Source organism: Lepus europaeus, chromosome 3 (genome assembly GCF_033115175.1).
Source record: "Lepus europaeus isolate LE1 chromosome 3, mLepTim1.pri, whole genome shotgun sequence".
Classification (NCBI taxonomy): Eukaryota; Metazoa; Chordata; class Mammalia; order Lagomorpha; family Leporidae; genus Lepus; species Lepus europaeus.
In genome coordinates, this window is record NC_084829.1 from 64,903,513 (window position 1) to 64,922,855 (window position 19,343).

General features: G+C 38.1%; 1 pseudogene; it reads right to left on the reverse strand.

The window, feature by feature from the left end:
* Window positions 1–909: 909 nt before the first annotated feature.
* LOC133756562 (proteasome subunit beta type-3-like) lies at window positions 910–13,647 on the reverse strand (annotated as a pseudogene).
* Window positions 13,648–19,343: the final 5,696 nt, after the last annotated feature.

A 19,343-nucleotide genomic window follows, 5' to 3' on the forward strand; every position in this document is an offset into this window, starting at 1 on the left:
GTGACTGCTGTGAAATGTAAGTTTGAAGTGTTAATTCTATAATCTTATAGATCTAGGGATTTAAACAGTTATCATAGCAAACTGACATGGTCATAGGAAAAAATATAATTCAGTCTCTTACCCACTGTTTACTCAAAGGATAAGTTTTATGAGTGTGCTATCACACCAACTGAAGTTGATTAAAAAGATTCAGTGCCTCTTTTTAAAAGACAGGACTTCCATAATAATTGATGCAAGAGAGACCCCTAGCAGCATCTGAATATGCTGAATTCTTAAATCAATAATATTGGCTTCAGTTCCGAGTAACAGGTGTATCTGCATTGATTAATATTTTTTTGACACCAAGAAAAGAAAGTATTACACAAAGGGCACTTGCTCTGACTTTTCCAAATATTCATGAAATGATGTAATGCTTGCAAAAAATACAGTCATAGTGCTTCACTTATTCACTGTGTAATGCCCAGTCAAGCCAAATGGATGGAATCATAGGTAGCAATAAATCACAGTGTCTGAGTTAGTCAGGATAAAATAATACTTGTCTGAGGACTTCAGTCTTGAAAACCAAGAATCCCTGACAATTGTTTTCTCTTGACACAGATTTACAAAAAGAAACTACACACAAAATAGTGTACCAAACAGAACCCCCCTCAGTTTAGAATAACACATGAGCTGTCATTGATTGCAGTTGGCAGAATTGGGTTGTGAATTTTCTGATCAGCCATTATGAAACTTTTCCAGATTTACTCATCAAAGGTACAAAAAGTGATTCCAGGGCAAAAGGCACCAAGGAGAAGGAAAGCAATGACATAGATCGAAGTATCAATCAAACCCATTCCTCAGAGCTCCCCCCAAATGAGGTCTCTTCTCAAACATAAAGAGCAGCCTGGAGAAGTTTCATCCATTCTATATTCACAAGTTTAATTTTCCACTAATCAACAAGTCAAAAGTAGGAAGACTGCAGTTCTACAGGGATATAAACAAGGGCTGAAAACAACAATCATATCCCAAAATGACCATCTCATTCTTATACACTTTTTGAATTCTATATTAACTGTCACATATCACAGAAAAATATTTATCTTTTTGAGACAGACTTATTCCATTAAACATACTGTTTTTGTATGACTGAGTAGTACTCCATGCTCTATATATACAACATTTTTTTATCCAGTCATCAGCTGATGGACATCTGGGTTGATTCCATATCTTAGCTATTGTGAATTGAGCTGCAATAAACATGGGGGTACAAACAACTCCTTCATATGCTGATTTCATTTAGTTTGGGTAAATTCCAAGGAATGAGATGGTAGGTCTATTTTCAGGTCTCTGAGGAATCTCCATACTGTCTTCCATAATGGTTGCACTAGTTTACATTCTACCAACAGTGGATTAGGATAACTTTTTCCTCACATCCTTGCCAGCATTTGTTATTTCTTGATTTTTGGATGATAGCCATTCTAACTGGGGTGAGAGGAAATCTCATTGTGGTTTTTATTTGCATCCCCCTGATGCCTAGTGATCCTGAGCATTTTTAAGTTAAATTAAATTAAATTTAGTTTTCTACTTTACATCTTGATTTATGTCAAGCCATTTGTTTATCCAAGTTCACTGTGTAAATATATAACATGGACACTCATGATAGCCACTATACAAAGTGCTTCACATTTTTCCCCACCTCATAAATTTTAACAGTGAAGATCTTTCATAATTTCAAATGAACCCAGTGTTTCTACAGTGAAATTAATGTTATACCACTAGATTCTACCACTTTTTCTAGTTTCCCCTTTCATCCCTTTCAACTTCAGAAGGAGGTTCATGTTATCTCTTAGGGAATTTCAAAATCCAAGGATAAATAAATCTATCACCATTCAGATTACCCTCTTTCTATTGACTGCAAGCTAAAAACAACTGAATAGTTGCAGAATTTTTAATTTATTTGCTGAGTGTAGTCTTAGCATTCCTCTCTTTCATATAAAAATATGTGATTATGCATATATAGGTTTGTAAACATATGAGCATACAATACTAACTTTAAAATATGCCCCTATATATAAGATATGTATACCTATATGTACCCATCTCTCTATATATATTGTATATATATATATATATGTATATTTACAGATACATACATATTTTAGATCTCTTTCTTGAATTATATTTATATAATAATAGAAAAATAATACAGGTATGTATTTGTGTAATTTTCCTGTTTATTGTCTATCTCACTTTCTTGTCTGCAACCCCAAAGTTAAAATGATAGCATTTATAAAAATAAACACTCCATAAAAACTTTCTCTATGTCTCATTCATCTGTTATTTTTTCATTATTCTCTATCTCCAATGTTGCCCCAAGCTGTGTTTCTCAACCCTGTGCCAAAACTTATTTCCAAAAAATCTATCAATGTTAGACCTTTATGTCCTACCTTCTTGAAGACCTATTTTTTTTTTACCACAATTGATGAAATATTTTGATCTGCATTTAACATTTGAAAATAGTTGCTCATCTTGCTAACGTGTTTAAGCCTGTGCTCTCAAAGACCCAGTGTATCTCTGGTCAGGAGAATGTCCTCATCACCAGGTATCTTCTTCTTTTAGTTGCACTCATCATTCCCAGTGATGCCAAGATTCTTCTCTTTAGACTCTCATCTAGATAACTTTGCAATTCCAATATCAAAATTAATTGAACTTATTATCCTTCTTTGCTTCAGCTCTAGGGTTTCATTTCTCCCTGCCTTCTACTTTCCAATGTCTCTAAGGTGAAGTTCCCGAAGTTGTTTTTCTCTCCACCTTTTTTTCTTTAATTGATCTTATTGTCTTGCCATGGCAAATCATGTTCTAAGCTATTATTGCAAGGATTTGGGCATTTTAACCACTGAACAGAATATATTTTGTAACCTCCTGGCTGATCTTTAAGTAGATGAGGAAAGAATCCTTGAGATTCACTTAGTTTTACCTAAGAGTGAGGGAAGATTTTACTCATTAAATACATTTCAAAATTTTAAATGAAAGGTAAGATTAAATTTCATTCAGACCACATATTCAAGAAGTTATTCTACAAGCTGCTTTCAATGATAAGGGGACATATGTTGTTGAAATTTCCCTGAAAGAGAGAGTTCTTTTTTTTATTTCATAAATGTGAATTTACAAAGTGCAACTTTTGTATTGTTGTGGCTTCCCCCACAACCTCCCTCCCTCCCGTGGCCCTCCCCTCTCCCTCTCCCATCCCTCCCTTTACTGAAGATCAACTTAGTATATACTAAGCAAGGATTTCAGCAGGCTGCATTCACACAACCGCACAAGGTACAGGGTATTGTTCCACTAGTAGTGTTTTTACGTTTCAGAGTAAAACACATTAAGGACAGAGATCCTACGTGAGGAGCATGTACCCAGTGACTCCCGTTGTTGATTTAACAATTGGCACTCTTATTTATGACGTCAGCAATCACCCGAGACTCTTGCTATGAGCTGTCTAGGCTATGGAAGCCCCTTGAGTTCACCGACTCTGAGCTTGTTTAGTCAAGGCCGTGTCACAGTGGAGGTTCCTTCCTCCCTTCGGAGAAAGGCGCCTCTCTCCTTGATGGCCTGTTCCTTCTGCTGGGGTCTTGTTCACCAGGGTCTTTCATTTAGATTGTTTTTTACCACTGTGTCATGGCTTTCCATGCCTGTGAGACTCTCATGGACCTTAGTTCTATGCATATATAAAAAGAATAACATACCCACTCTACCTGCCCAGACCTACACACATACACCAGGATACAAGGGTGTATATGCGTGTCAGTCATCTGCATACCGCCCTTGTAATAACAATACATTTTCAAAGAGTGTAGATATATGTAATTTGAAGGTCATTTCCTATTTCTTGCCAGTTGAGGACATTTTACATATTAGATGTAGGGAGATATATTTGTCAAACATATATTTTCCTTTTCTGGTAATTAATGCATTTCATGGAAGGAGAAAGAGAAACATAATGTAAATGATCTGTTTATCTAAAATGCTTTGAGAGTAACAGGCACAGACTCAAGAAAACCAAATTTCAGGCCATAATCCTAATGAGTAGATAAAGATGTATCAGCATGATCCACGAACCTCTGGGCATCCAGCAAATTGGCCATATGCTAATTTCACTCTGAGAGCCATTTCCAGAAGCAAAAATGTAGTTGGACTGGGAAATACTTGCACTGTACTCTCACAAGCCTGGTTAATCTGTGTTTCCTAGACATCTGGAGACACAGTGAATCAGACCCAGGAGGACTTTCTGCACTCCTAGTAAATAGGAATTCCCATTTTGTGATTTACAGATTATCAAGGCAGAGAGCAAATATTTATAACCTTTTTTCTACTGTCATGCACTTCATTTTACAAAAGTCCACATCAGTATTATAAAACCTACTACGTGAAAACCTCAAATGCATTACTTTTCTTAACTGTTGACTGAGCCACAAATTATGTGCTTTCCAAAATAAACTCACAGTTGGTTATTCCAAGAATTGTTTTTTCCTATGTCAAAATTTATTTTCACATTTGATATTGAAGGGAGAAGATAGAGGCTTGATGACTGAATCTAGAATATATTTGTTCTTATTGCACTTATTGAACACACTATCAGTACAAAAATGAGTATATGAGAGACAAAATAGGCTGTCTTTAATTTTTTTTTTGGGGGGGGACAGGCAGAGTGGACAGTGAGAGAGAGAGACAGAGAGAAAGGTCTTCCTTTTGCCGTTGGTTCACAAAATAGGCTGTCTTTATGGAGACACAAATAAGCAAGTGCACGTGACTGTGAATGATCTAATAGAAGCACAAGTAGGAGGGCTCGACGAAACAGTTTGAAATGCAGAGGATGATGGGGGAGTCTAAGAAAGGCATCTCAGACTGTGGGGATTTAGAGTTAGCCTTAAAGGGTGTGCAGAAGTGAAGGGAGAGTAAACACTAGGAAGGATGATGCAGAAAGAGGTATTTCACCACCCATTATCAAAAGCATGAAACTCCACAACAAGAAAACAACAAATCCAGTTAAGCTATGGGCAATGGGGCCAGTGCTGTGGTACAGTGGGTTAAAGCCCCGGCCTACAGCAACAGTATCCCATATGGGCACTGGTTCAAGTCCTGGCTGCTCCACTTCCAATCCAGCTCTCTGTTAATGTGCCTGGGAAAGCAGCAGAGGATGGTCCAAGTCCTTGGATCTCTGCACCTACATGGGAGACCTGGAAGAAGCTCCTGGCTCTCTGCTTTCAGCTCCAGGCATTGTGGCCATTTGGGGAGTGAACCAGCAGATAGAATACCTCTCTCTCTCTCTCTGTCTCTATATCTCTATGTAACTCTTTCAAAAAATAATAATAATAATAATAAAAGAAATGGGTAAAGGACTAAATATACTATTCTCAAAAAAATAAATACAAATGACTAGCAGATGTATGAAAAAATGCCGAATATCACTAGCCATCAGGAACCACAATTAGATATAACTTTATCAGAATGACTATTATAAAAAAAAAAAAGACGTGAAGTAGCAAATTTGGCAAGGATAGGGAAAAAATAGAACTCTTTTTTAAAAGATTTATTTATTTGAAAGGTAGAGTTACAGAGAGAGAGAGGGAGAGATTTGCCATCCACGGGTTCACTCACTGAATAGAGCCAGAACTGTGCTGGTCTGAAGTCAGGAGCCTGGAGCTTCCTCAAGGTCTCCCACGCTGGTGAAGGGGCCGAAGCCCTTGGACCATCTTCTATCACTTCCCTAGGTACATTAGCATGGAACTGGGTCAGAAGTGGAGCAGCCAGGACACAAACCGGTACCCATATAGGATGCCGGCACTGCAGGTGGTGGCTTCACCCACTATGGCACTGCGCCAGTGCTGAAAGTAGAACTCTAATACACTGTATATTGTAGGACAAATTAATGCAGTTATTGTGTAAAACAATATGGAAATTTGTTTAAAAAACTAGTAGAAATTCTATATGATATAGCGAGCTCACTACTGGGTACAAACCCAAAAGAAACGAACACAGTGTATCAGACACTTGCTCCACCATGCTTGGAGCCCTGTTCACAACAGCTGATTTATGGAATGAACCTTTGTCTGTCATCATATGAATGGATCAAAAAAGTGGTATATATCCAAAATGGAATACTACCTAACCATAAAAAAGAATGAAGTCCTTCCATTTGCAGCAAAATAGGTGGGACTGGAGGGTTTAATGTTAAGTGAAATAAGACAGATCTAGAAAGACAAATATTGCATGTTCTACATGGTGTGTGAGTGCGAAAAAATCTGTGCACTATGTTCACTACTAGAATCTGGCAAGAGTTTGGATGGAGTCTGGCTGTGGTTCATTAACTAACAAATATACCAATGTGAGATGTTAATGCTAGGAAAACAGCTATGACGTATAGCAGTATGTACTGCTATGGTGTATAGATTGTGACAAATATTTCATACTAATTTAAGATGTCAACAATAGGAAATATGGGTATTTGGTATATAGGAAGTAAATCTATGTTCTGAAGTAATTTTTTTTCTTAAAAAGATCTATTGGCCGGCGCCGCGGCTCACTAGGCTAATCCTCCGCCTTGCGGCGCCGGCACACCGGGTTCTAGTCCCGGTTGGGGCACCAATCCTGTCCCGGTTGCCCCTCTTCCAGGCCAGCTCTCTGCTGTGGCCAGGGAGTGCAGTGGAGGATGGCCCAAGTGCTTGGGCCCTGCACCTGCATGGGAGACCAGGAGAAGCACCTGGCTCCTGCCATCGGATCAGCGCGGTGCGCCGGCCGCAGCACGCTACCACAGCGGCCATTGGAGGGTGAACCAACGGCAAAAGGAAGACCTTTCTCTCTGTCTCTCTCTCTCTCACTGTCCACTCTGCCTGTCAAAAATAAAAAATAAATAAATAAATAAAAATAAAAATAAAAAAAATAAAAATTTTAAAAAAAGATCTATTTATTTATTTGAAAGTCAGAGTTACAGAAAGAGATATACACACACATACACACACACACAAAGAGAGAGAGAGAGAGAGAGAGAGAGAGAGAGAGAGATCTATCCATTTGTTTACTTCCCAGATAGCTGCAATGGCCAGCACTGGTCCAGGCCAGTGCCAGGAACCAAGAGTTTCATCTAGGTCTCCCACATGGGTGGGAGGAACCCAAACTCTTGAGCCATATTCTACGGTTTTTCCCAGGTCATTAGCAGGGAGTTGGATCAGAAGTGGAGCAGCCAAGAACATCCATATATGATGCTGGCACCGCAGGCAGCAGCTTTTCTTGCTATGCCATAACACTGGCCCTATTTTACTTGTTTTTAAAGTGTGAAATCTAACTTGCATGTTAGGACTATGTTCCGAATATTTGTGACTCCCTGGAAATTCATGGTGTTGAAACTTACAGCAGTGTGATGGTATTGAGATGCAGGGCTTTCAGGAATTGAATAGGTCTTGAAGAAAGAGCCTTCATAAGTGGGATTAGACTCATTATAAAATAGGCTGCAGAAATCTGCCTTCTATCATTCAGCCTATGAGAACAGGACAATAAAGTGTCATTTGCAAATCAGAAGCAGGCCTTCTCCAGACACTAAATGCAAGCAACCTCATGTTGAAATTCTCAGTATCTTCAGCTGTGAAAAATACACATCTGCTGTTTCTAAGGCATTTAGTTGGTGGCATTTTGATGGAGCAGCCCAAATGGACTGAGACACCTCAGGAAGAGGGAGTGACACAATCCACTATCAAAAGCACGTTGCTCCTCTTGTGGGTCAGAACAGGTACGTTGATGCAACAGGAGTCTAGCAATGATTTGACTCTTATTTCGTTCTATAATTTTGAGATATTTCTAGGCCTACGGAGGTTTCTTCAGTCTGGGAGCCGTCAAGGGTTGAAAATGAATTAAGTCTTGTCCCCCGTAGTTCAATTATGATCCCCCAGGGTGTCCTTGGAGGTGTCTTGGAAAAGTTTTAACATAGATGCAATCTGGAGGAGCGCACTGGGCCTGGAGGACTACACTCTAGAGTCATCCATCAATCAGTCTCTATTTCCCAGTGGCTGATTGCAGAAGAAAAAAAAAGTTACTGCACATCCTTAGGGGGCTATCTTCTGAAACATCGTTGCTGTTAAACATCTGATTCTTTTATGCTAACGAGGAGAAAAGACACTAAGCCTACCGGAAATCAGAACTGACTCCCTGAAAACTATGTTTCTAACTCTATTCCATAAGAGAATAGTTGATATTTACTCTGCCAATGTCTGGTTTCTTTTCCTTTTTGATTACTCCCCTGGCACCATAGCTTCTTAGTCCCCAAGCACATTTATCTTACAGAATCATCACTGATTTTGTTTATTTTCTCTTGAAAGAAAATAGATTTAGAAATTTTCTCTCCAATCAAATATTTCATTTGAGTTTTTCTATTTGAAAAAAGCCATCTCCTTTTGTTGCTAAGCTTTATATTTTTTCATAATTTTTATGTTCAACAAAAGCAAACGTAGAACTGCATGTTACCCTTTTCAGAATTCATTTCAATCTACAAAACTTCACCTTGACTCTATTTTGTACATTAATGGAACATTTTTTTTTTTTTAGTTAAGTGGTAGGGGATGAAATAAGTCAGTCTCATTTTATTTCTTCAAATTTATAAAGTACACTAACAGAATTAAAAATTGGGCAATTCATGGTACTGACACATTTTTATAAATGGAAGAATTATTTTTTAATTTAAGTGAACTAGTGCATTCTTTTTTCTTTCCTTCCTTGCTTTTTTTTTCTTTCTCCTTTCCTTCCTCTCACCCTCACTCAGTCTATACTTTCTTCTTCCTTCTTTTCACACTTTTATAAGTAATCTTAATTTTTACTATGCTATTGTTTGATCACTTGAATGTGATTTGGAGATCTCTTAAGATTTTTTATCCAATAATGTAAACTTTCTTTAAAATGTTGCCTTTATCCTATAGCCATGAAATGCAAAGTTAAGAAAAGGTGAAATTTATTTTAGAATCAGATCATATATATATATATATATATATATTTAAAATTTTGATATGATTGGAATAGCTTAGTTCATGAATTATATATTATTTTTCCAAAACAAATTTCTAAATTACTTTAAATTGGAATTACAAAATATATTTTAGCAATGGGAAGATGCATCTCTGCAACAATAGAAAAACATACTTCAATTTTCATATAGGTGCATATGTGAACAAATAATTTGAATAAAATCTACTTAGAACAAAATCAATCTTTTCTATAGGTTTAATTTTATACGCCATATCATCCAGAAATTTCATTCAATTGCTGAAAAGAGATACCGAAAAGTAGTTTTAATCTGAGTTAGATTAGGTGTTGATTTCATTTCTCATACATAGGGAAACTCAAGCTCAATAAGCCCTTCAAGCTTTGCCATCGTTTTTGGAGTTACCTTCATCCTCATTACCTCAAAAATAATGTCAGATATACGGTGATCACAACTTTGTTTCAAGTTAAATGAAGGAGAAAAGCCGTGATTTTAAAAAGTATGTTCATGATGAAAGGATTCCCTTTAAAGAACCCATCCAGAAAGCTAAACATTGTTTAGAATTATTTCACTAAACTATCGTTAGCCATAAAGAAGGTTGAGAAATACATCCTTTTTTAGCTGCACACGTTGCCTTCCTAAGTGAAATCACATTATATTATTAAGCAAGAAGAGATTAATGTGGTTTAGATAGATAAACAAATATTTTCTCCCATAAACTATGCTAGCCCTTAGATTGATGATTCAGAATATACTGAAAAGAATATACTGTGAAAAGAATATCAGCTTGGGTTACCAGTTCAAAAGAATTCCAATGAGAACATAATTAAGTATTTGTATAAAATTTCATGAGTGACATTACAGGAGCAAAATTATTGAAAACTTGTATTTTCGATCAGACAGACCTGGATTTTATACCTGATACTACCTTTATAAACTGTGTAACTATCGCAATTTATTTAACTGTGTGATCAGATTCTTCTTCTGCAGTATATAGTAATTATCTGGTTGCCACACAAGATTGTTATAAACATTACATAATATAAACCATGGAAAATACAGGCTCATGCCTGCCTGGAAGCACTAAATACAGCTCAGCTATTTTATAGTAATATGATTGTAAAATCTGCAGTTTATAACTGAGTTATACAAAAAACAGGAATGGTACCCTTCTTGAAAACTAAATCCCTCTTAATTTTTGCATAAGATGTCCTATTAACGTGTAGAAAGGCATTTTAGAAATAGTTGAAAATGGCATATATGTGGTCATATATTTAAAAACATGTCATTTTAGCTATTTTGGACTTTATTGATAATACTTGAAGAAAAGTGAAAGCTTTACTGACATAATAACTTCTAATATACTTTAAATTGGAACAAAACAAAAATATACTTCACAACTCCCCTTTCCATGCAATAAAAATAGGTTGGATACGTACATATGATCCAATCAATTTTAAACACACTTGAATGGAGGATAAACATTCAATAATGCCTACACAAGCCTTTATAAAACACACAAGGGGGAAATAACCTGTCCAGAATAAGGAAGTGAGAAGGCTTCTAGAGTGCACTTTCACCTAATCTCTTCTGGATCCTATAACACTGATCTTTCATCATGTTTAAAAAGCCAAAGGAAAGTTCCTGTTTACATGTCTTCAGGGTCCCAAAATGTCTTCGGTGACTACATTTTACTAAAGCTTAAAGATGAACCCTAGAAATAATTTTTCTTGTTTTCTTTTCATATCTTTAACTCATTATTGCCAAAATGAGACATTGTAGAATGAAAATTAAAGAATAGAAATTGTCACTGACTTTGGACAAATAATTGAGATGGATCTGTATCCCAAAATTCCATGTTTGAGGATAATAGTAAATTAAATTATGACTCAAAGTTATTTATGATAATTAAATAAAGATACTGTAATTTAGACATAGCCTAGTATCCAGTAGAATTTCAACTCTACCTATAAATGCCAGTTCACCCATCACATTACCAAAAGAAAGGAAAAAGAAGAATATAGTCTGTAATGGGGATAGGGAGAATGTCCAGTTTTCCTCAGATATATTGATGCCTATAAAAATACGTCAACATACCTACATGGACACCTGGATGAATCTCCTGGGTCCTGGCCTCAGCCTGCTTTAGCCCTGGCTGGTGAGGCCACTTTAAGAGTGAACTAACAAGCCGGCGCCGAGGCTCAACTGGCTAATCCTCTACCTAGCGGCGCCGGCACACTGGGTTCTAGTCCCGGTCGTGGCACTGGATTCTGTCCCAGTTGCCCCTCTTCCAGGCCAGCTCTCTGCTGTGGCCCGGGAGTGCAGTGGAGGATGGCCCAAGTGCTTGGGCCCTGCACCCCATGGGAGACCAGGAGAAGCACCTGGCTCCTGCCTTTGGATCAGCGCGGTGCACCGGCCACAGCGTGCTGGCCGCAGCGGCCATCCGAGGGTGAACCAACGGCAAAGAAAACCTTTCTCTCTGTCTCTCTCTCTTACTGTCCACTCTGCCTGTAAAAAAAAAAAAAAAAAAGAGTGAACCAACAGAAGGAAGATCTCTGTCTCTCCCTCTTCCTGCTCTTTTTCTATAACTCTGACTTTCAAATAAATAAATAAATCTTAAAAGACAATTCCAGCACAATTGAAGGTAAAATTTATCTCGATGTGCTACATTCTGACATCAAAGGAGTAAACCAGGATAGGTACTTTTGTATTATGGCAAAAGATCCTTGAGAAAATGGTTAGCTTCTCATGGGATGTAGATGGACACTTGCATATTAATAGTCTTTGATAAATCTAAAGCAGCTGGATATTAATCATAATCAGAAAAAACATTTTAAATAAATACTTAAATCTCAACTGATTTCCTTTTTAGGCTAATCTAACTTTAATTATTCCAAATTTTCCCAGAGATTCCCAAAAAGTATATGTGATTTTCCTTCCAGTTGGTTAGAAGTCACAAGAGGCTGGTGGTGTGATTATTGTATGTATTTCACAAAAAAATGATGAAAATATTAATACACCAGGGATAAAATTGTATCAGAGCTAGCTGAGGTCATTCAATGTAAAACATAATAAATCTGAGAAATGTTTATTGCATGTCCAGTAAATTTCTTCAAGAAAAGCTTTTGAAGAATTATAAAATACTTTGAAATGTTCCAGGAATCAATAAAAAGTCTAGCCAAAAGTCTATTGTAGGACAAAGCTAAAAATCACCATCTTAAATTATAACAACGTTGAAAGAAATGGTATAAATATCTCATCTAAACTTTTGTTCATGGTTGTGTAGATGTTAAGCAGTGTTAACAATAATTTGTGTAATGAACCACTGGATGTAATTCTGTCTTTCAAATAAATAAATAAATCCTTTTTTTTTTTTTTTTGACAGGCAGAGTGGATAGTGAGAGAGAAAGACAGAGAGAAAGGTCTTCCTTTTTGCCGTTGGTTCACTCTCCAATGGCCGCTGCGGCCGGCGCATCGTGCTGATCCGAAGCTAGGAGCCAGATGCTTCTCCTGGTCTCCCATGCGGGTGCAGGGCCCAAGGACTTGGGTCATCCTCCACTGCCTTCCCGGGCCATAGCAGAGAGCTGGCCTGGAGGAGGGGCCACCAGGATAGAATCCGGCGCCCCAACCGGGACTAGAACCCGGTGTGCCGGTGCCGCAAGGTGGAGGATTAGCCTGTTAAGCCATGGCGCCGGTCAATAAATAAATCTTAAAAAAAGTTTCAGTCATTTACATGAATCCCCCAAATTATTGAACAGAATATGTACTCTTCAGAAAAAGAGATTTATATTACCCTAGAATAGCCCCACTGAAATTTCATATTTGCAAAAAGACCACAAAGGTACATATTAAGAAAATCTTAAATTATTTAAAACAGTGCCTAGAAGTGATAAAATATTGGATATGTTTGTAGAATCTCACATCTGACTTTGAAGTTCAACCCCCACTTTTTTGTTGTTGTTGTTGTTGTTGTTGTTTTGGAGTTTTTTGTTTGTTTGTTTGTTTGTTTGTTTGTTTTACGCCAAGCTGCTTTATGTAACAAAGAAACAGGGGGAGGTGTTCTGTGATCAGGGTTATTCCATGAGGCTTCAGTGGCCAGCTGTTGATTTTGTCCTTTTCAAGGATGGGAACAATGACTTGTATGCCTGACACTGCATCCTGGCCCACAGCATTCAGTATGACTTTGGAGATGGCTTAAACAAGTGTTATAAATATTTGAAGGGATCCTAGAAGGAATCACACATCCCATGTATTTATTTAGCACAGGTGCCACCAGCAAAAAGTCATTGGTCATTGCAGGGCAGTAGATGAGGTCTCCAGACTAGAAGTGCCTAAAGATCTGCAGGTCCTTCTCAGCAATGCCTGGCTCAGTGGAGTAGGGGCCAAACTGTTTCTCATACACGAGTTTAGCCACCATACTCATCAGTATATAAGGCTTGATCTGCCGACCTTCGTTCAACCCATGGTTTTCAATGAGAACTTGAGGCAATGTACATATGTGTGGACATTGGTGATGAGCCCAGATGGAACAATTTATAGCCAGTCGCCCATGGAAAGACCTTCTGAAAATCTGCTATTACTATCTGAGCCTGGATCCCAAAATGAGTGTATGCACTGATGGGCACACTGTTCTTCCTTTTCATGGCCATGATGTTCCTCCATTTTAGGACATAAAATACACTATTGTGGAACACTGGGACTCTCCATTTGCCACTGCGATTAGAATAAAACAGTTCTGAACTTTGTATTGATGTTGTCATCAGATACTTCCAGAGGTTCAGTCTTATTGTAAATCTGCATGACCAAGGATCACATCCTTAATTCTTATTGAGGGATTTTTTTCACCTCAAAAACAACATGACCAGATTATAGGAAAATGGACTGATGTAGCAGGTGCAATGAGAACAGAGGTATCTTACCTAAGGCTTTTCTGGATGTGAGCACCTCAAGCCATCCGCTGGTTTTAACTATGAAAAACCTGATATCATCGAAGCATGACAAAAGACAACCTTTAATTTTTTTTTTTTTACTGCATAATATAATGCTTTGGCTAGTCGATATCTGTTCTGCTGAAATGCACAAGCCTGTAAACTAGATCTATTCAATTTGTACCCACATTTCAACAAGGTCTAGAGTTGATGCACGTATGAAGCACTGATATAGTGATACAGAGATTGCACAGACCGACGCCACAACTCAATAGGCTAATCCTCCACCTGCGGCGCCAGCACACCAGGTTCTAGTCCCGGTCGGGGATCCAGATTCTGTCCCAGTTGCCCCTCTTCCAGGCCAGCTCTCTGCTGTGGCCAGGGAGTGCAGTGGAGGATGGCCCAAGTGCTTGGGCCCTGCACCTGCATGGGAGACCAAGAGAGGCACTTGGCTTCTGGCTTCAGATTGGCGTGGGGCGCTGGCCACAGAGGCCATTGGAGGGTGAATCAACGGCAAAGGAAGACCTTTCTCTCTGTCTCTCTCTCTCTCTGTCCACTCTGCCTGTCCAAAAAAAAAAAAAAAAAGAGAGAGATTGCACAGTGGAGCCCAACTGGCTGAGTTTATGTGTTCTTTCCACCTAATAGATGGATGGCTTTAAGCTTAACACTTCTGTGCCTTGTTTTCTTCATCTCAATAGTGGATAAAATAATAGGACAAGCTCCTTAGAGAGAAAATGGAGACAGGATAAGTTGATTCATTCAATGCTCATGGAGTGGACCAAGAGTATAATAAATGCTGTAACAATGCTTGGTATTGCCATTAGTATCCTTATTCAGGTTGGGGGCATGGGTTCTTTTATTTCAGGAAGAGTAAAAGAGAATTTGAATGTCTAGGGTTCTCAGGATCAACTTAAGGTGGCAGTGTTGATGAAGAAGGAGTCTTCTCTCACTTCCTACCTTGGGACTGGAGTTGCTGTGATTTGGAATACTGATATGCATTTTTTTCTCACTGATTCAAATGAAAAAGTAAGTGTATGTAACATCCATCCTCCATGTCCAAACATCACAATCATTTTTTATGGTTAATTTTTAAAATGATGAAAACCTAGTAAATAAAATATTGGCAGAAAAAATAGAAACATTTGATGTTGTACCATAAGAACTAATTATTTTTGACTGGCAACTGGTTTATTACATAGAACTGTTTTATTTTTTTTTTGTTGTGCTTGTGAATAGGAACACATTTTAAAGCGTCACTTTTCTGTAGTACGTATCAAGAACTTTGATTTACACACAAATTCTCATTAAAGTCAGAAATGTATGTCCCAATGTAATCTGTGTTTCTTCTGAATAATCCAAACCTTAATGGATGCACTACATGTATCCCCATAATCATTCTGTTTACAATATGTTTAGCTATGGATCAGGATTTGACATTTAGAAATTTTTTTTAAGATTTATTTAATTTTTTTTATTTGAAAGATGGATCTGGAGAGAGAGAGAGAGAGAGAGAGAGAGAGAGGTCTTCCATCCGCTGGTTCACTCCCCAGATGACTGCAACAGCTGGAGCTGAGCTGATCCAAAGCCAGGAGCCAGTAGCTTTCTCCAAATTTCCCATGCGTGTTCAGAGTCCAAGGACTTGGGCTTTCCCAGGCACATTAGCAGGGAGTTGGATTTGAAGTGGAGCAGTCAGTAATTGAACTGGTGCCCATATGGGATGCCAGCTTTGCAGGCTGGGGATTTAACCCAATTCACCACAGCTTGGGCCCATGACTTCTAGAAATTTTGATATTTTGATATTATCCTCTGAATTCTAGCAAATCAGGTTTTTAAAAATCAAAAGAATCCAAATATTTTCAGAAGTGTCATATGCAATTACAATTGTGAGTGTTCAGAGTTAATTTTACAAGGGGATCATTGAAAGATGTAGACATTTGGGGCTTGTCTACTTGAGTTGTATTTACTGACTTCAGTTTTCGAGGGCTATTTTACTGAGCACTAATATATGAGAACAAGGAGATGACATGTTTGAATACAGATTCTTTTATATTCTCTATCTTTGCTTGATTTGGGGTCTAACAAGAAAACATATTTCAAGAGACGTTTCAATTATATATGTGCAATACTTAATCTTATTTTCACCATAAGATTCATTTAAAACTTTATCCAATTTTTTTTTTTTTTTGACAGGCAGAGTGGATAGTGAGAGAGAGAGACAGAGAGAAAGGTCTTCCTTTGCTGTTGGTTCACCATCCAATGTCCGCCGCTGTCAGTGCGCTGTGGCCGGCGCACCACGCTGATCCGAAGGCAGGAGCCAGGTGCTTCTCCAGGTCTCCCATGGGGTGCAGGGCCCAAGCACTTGGGCCATCCTCCACTGCACTCCTGGGCCACAGCAGAGAGCTGGCCTGGAAGAGGGGCAACTGGGACAGAATCCGGTGCCCCGACTGGGACTAGAACCTGGTGTGCCGGCGCCGCAAGGCAGAGGATTAGCCTATTGAGCCACGGCGCCGGCCCTATCCAAAATTTTATGGATCACTGCAATAAGGAAAATATGTCCATTTTTCATGAAAAATAAATAAAAAGATGAGTAATCCAATATGAATTTATTTAAGGTCATTGTTTAGAAAAAAAGTACTTTGATTCATAGTGATATAAAACTGTTTTAAACAGAGCACAGTGATCTGACAAGTAAATAAGATGACCAGATTCATCCATCCTTAAGAAAATGTTAAATTGATTTGAATTCTGTAATAAAATAAATTTAAAAACAGTTTGCACTTATGAATGTAAAACTACTGAATATGCACCTAAAAAAATTGGTTGCTTAAGAAAAATGTGCATTGAAATAATAAAATAGCAAGTGCAAGAAGTGTGAAGATTAAAATTCTAAAGTTTAAAATATTACTGAATTAGGAGTGCTACTTTTTCCAGAACAAAGAAAATAAATTTACTGTAACTACTGAATATGTCATGAAATATCATTAGAAATATAAATGCACTTGTATATCAGGTAATGTGAATCCAGTCTTCAAGAAAATACCAACAGGTCTTGACTTTGAGAGAAGAGTAAGGTTTTGGGTTTTTGTGAGTTCACATAGATAGCCATTTTTCTAATTTCATTGAACATAGGCATAATGAAAATTGACAATAACTCAAAAATTTATATGGTAGTAGAAAATGTAAATTTGCTTGACAATAGTAATCATTTCAATATATATATATATATTTATATGTCTCTATATAGGACATCTTAAACATATACAATAAGCATAAAATATATAATTTGACATTTTTATTGAAAGATAATTGTCTTCACATGTTAATAGGAACATTTTCAGAAATAGTGATTGAGTATATTTATTATGATATTTTAAAAGCTATTTATTTATTTGAAAGAGTGTGAGAGACAGAGGACGAGAAAGAGAGATCAATCTTCGATCCACTGGTTTACTCTTTTTTTTTTTTTTTTTTTTTTGACTGGCAGAGTGGATAGTGAGAGAGAGAGAGAGACAGAAAAAGGTCTTCCTTTATGCTGTTGGTTCACCCTCCATTGGCCGCTGCGACCAGCGCGCTATGGCCGGCGCACCACGCTAATCCGAAGGCAGGAGCCAGGTGCTTCTCCTGGTCTCCCATGGGGTGCAGGGCCCAAGCACTTGGGCCATCCTCCACTGCACTCCCGGGCCACAGCAGAGAGCTGGCCTGGAAGAGGGGCAACTGAGACAGAATCCAGTGCCCCAACCAGGACTAGAACCCGGTGTGCCGGCGCTGCAAGGCAGAGGATTAGCCTATTGAGCCACAGCGCCGGCCCTATCCAAAATTTTATGGATCACTACAATAAGGAAAATATGTCCATTTTTCATGAAAAATAAATAAAAAGATGAGTAATCAAATATGAATTTATTTGCACAGGTGGAGGATTGGCCTATTAAGCTGTGGTGCCGGCCTGGTTTACTCTTAAAAGGCCACAAATGCTGAGTGGGCTGGGCCAAAACCATGAGACAAGAATTCCACCCAAGTCTCTAACATGGGTGACAGGGCCCTAGCAGTTGTGCTGTCTTCTGCTGCCTTCCCAGGCTTATCAGCAGGAAGCTGGACTGGAAGCAGAGCACTGGGAACTCGAACTGGCACTCTGAGATGGGATATGTGATAGCAGCATTACAAGCAGTAGCTTAACCAACTGCATCACAGCACTGGCTCCTGTTACAACATATTTTCTAAGTGGCTTATCAACATAAGAACTATGGAAAGAGGCACTTTAGGACTTAACCAATCCTGAATTACTAAATCAAAAAAATCATTAAAACTGAAAATGTTTGGGAATTTTTTTAACAACTACATATTTTTATAAAACATACCATTCTCCTACCCCCAAATAATTAACAATGTAAACAAATTACCTAAAAGGTACAAAAAAGTATTTTACCACAAAAACATTTTGAATGGACTGTGTATTGCCTCCAGTTTCCCTTATGGTTTATTGAGCTACATAGGAAATTTGACAATTCCGTATAAAAATATGCAAAAATAGGGAACAATGTTGTGATGCAGCAATTTAAATTGTCACTTGTGAACCAAAATCTCATATTAGAGTGTCATTTGGACTCCTGGGTGCTCTGCTTCCTACCCAACTTCCTGCTAACGTGCCTGGAAAACAGTGGAAGGTGGCCCATTACCCATGTATGATATCTTGATGGGGTTCCTGGCTCCTAGATTTGGCCTGGTCCACTCCTGGCCATTGCAGTCATTTGGGGAGTGAACTAGCAGATAAAAGACCTCTCTGTTGTCCACTCTCATTCTCTGTCTTCCTCTCTCTTTTTGTCACTCTGCCTTTCTAACAAATAAAATATTTTAAATATTTTATTTAAATATATTTAAATATTTTAAAAATACAAAGAAAAAAGCTTATTCAGTAACTAAAATATTTCTACATAAATATTTTATACTGATTTCAAATTGAATTATATATTTTTAAAGAATGGGACTTCTTTTAAGATCATATAATTTTTTAAAGATGTTGTATTTATTTATTTCAGATGTAGAGTTATAGACAGTGAGAGGGAGAGACAGAGAGAAAGGTCTTCCATCCACTGGTTCACTCCCCAATGGCCGCAACAGCTGGAGTTGCACCAATCCAAAGCCAGGAGGCAGGTGCTACTTCCAGGTCTCCCATGTGGGTGCAGAGACCCAAGGACTTGGGCCATCTTCTACTGCTTTCCCAGGCCACAGCAGAGAGCTGGATTGGAAGAGGAGCAACCAGGACTAGAACTGGCGCCTATATGGGATGTCGGCACTGTAGGCAGAGGATTAACCTACTGCGCCACGGCTCAGGCCCCAAGATTATATAAGTATACGTATTATGCATGATTTAGTTATACATTATTAACAATTATTATACATATTCACATGACTACATTCTG